This window comes from Fringilla coelebs (genome assembly GCF_963513975.1).
Source record: "Fringilla coelebs genome assembly, chromosome: 29".
NCBI classification, from domain to species: domain Eukaryota; kingdom Metazoa; phylum Chordata; class Aves; order Passeriformes; family Fringillidae; genus Fringilla; species Fringilla coelebs.
The window spans coordinates 1-1695 of record NC_140055.1 but is presented as its reverse complement, the minus strand read 5'-3'; positions in this window follow the sequence as shown (position 1 = coordinate 1695).

Here is a 1695-nt window from a genome sequence, read left to right as displayed (position 1 = left end):
TAGGGTTAGGGTTAGGGTTAGGGTTAGGGTTAGGGTTAGGGTTAGGGTTAGGGTTAGGGTTAGGGTTAGGGTTAGGGTTAGGGTTAGGGTTAGGGTTAGGGTTAGGGTTAGGGTTAGGGTTAGGGTTAGGGTTAGGGTTAGGGTTAGGGTTAGGGTTAGGGTTAGGGTTAGGGTTAGGGTTAGGGTTAGGGTTAGGGTTAGGGTTAGGGTTAGGGTTAGGGTTAGGGTTAGGGTTAGGGTTAGGGTTAGGGTTAGGGTTAGGGTTAGGGTTAGGGTTAGGGTTAGGGTTAGGGTTAGGGTTAGGGTTAGGGTTAGGGTTAGGGTTAGGGTTAGGGTTAGGGTTAGGGTTAGGGTTAGGGTTAGGGTTAGGGTTAGGGTTAGGGTTAGGGTTAGGGTTAGGGTTAGGGTTAGGGTTAGGGTTAGGGTTAGGGTTAGGGTTAGGGTTAGGGTTAGGGTTAGGGTTAGGGTTAGGGTTAGGGTTAGGGTTAGGGTTAGGGTTAGGGTTAGGTTAGGTTAGGGTTAGGGTTAGGGTTAGGGTTAGGGTTAGGGTAGGGTTAGGGTTAGGGTTAGGGTTAGGGTTAGGGTTAGGGTTAGGGTTAGGGTTAGGGTTAGGGTTAGGGTTAGGGTTAGGTTAGGGTTAGGGTTAGGGTTAGGGTTAGGGTTAGGGTTAGGGTTAGGGTTAGGGTTAGGGTTAGGGTTAGGGTTAGGGTTAGGGTTAGGGTTAGGTTAGGGTTAGGGTTAGGGTTAGGGTTAGGGTTAGGGTTAGGGTTAGGGTTAGGGTTAGGGTTAGGGTTAGGGTTAGGGTTAGGGTTAGGTTAGGTTAGGGTTAGGGTTAGGGTTAGGGTTAGGGTTAGGGTTAGGGTTAGGGTTAGGGTTAGGGTTAGGGTTAGGGTTAGGGTTAGGGTTAGGGTTAGGGTTAGGGTTAGGTTAGGGTTAGGGTTAGGGTTAGGGTTAGGGTTAGGGTTAGGGTTAGGGTTAGGGTTAGGGTTAGGTTAGGGTTAGGGTTAGGGTTAGGGTTAGGGTTAGGGTTAGGGTTAGGGTTAGGGTTAGGGTTAGGGTTAGGGTTAGGGTTAGGGTTAGGGTTAGGGTTAGGGTTAGGGTTAGGGTTAGGGTTAGGGTTAGGGTTAGGGGTTAGGGTTAGGGTTAGGGTTAGGGTTAGGGTTAGGGTTAGGGTTAGGGTTAGGGTTAGGGTTAGGGTTAGGGTTAGGGTTAGGGTTAGGGTTAGGGTTAGGGTTAGGGTTAGGGTTAGGGTAGGGTTAGGGTTAGGGTTAGGGTTAGGGTTAGGGTTAGGGTTAGGGTTAGGGTTAGGGTTAGGGTTAGGGTTAGGGTTAGGGTTAGGGTTAGGGTTAGGGTTAGGGTTAGGGTTAGGGTTAGGGTTAGGGTTAGGGTTAGGGTTAGGGTTAGGTTAGGGTTAGGGTTAGGGTTAGGGGGTTAGGGTTAGGGTTAGGGTTAGGTTAGGGTTAGGGTTAGGGTTAGGGTTAGGGTTAGGGTTAGGGTTAGGGTTAGGGTTAGGGTTAGGGTTAGGGTTAGGGTTAGGGTTAGGGTTAGGGTTAGGGTTAGGGTTAGGGTTAGGGTTAGGGTTAGGGTTAGGGTTAGGGTTAGGGTTAGGGTTAGGGTTAGGGTTAGGGTTAGGGTTAGGGTTAGGGTTAGGGTTAGGGTTAGGGTTAGGGTTAGGGTTAGGGTTAGGGTTAGGTA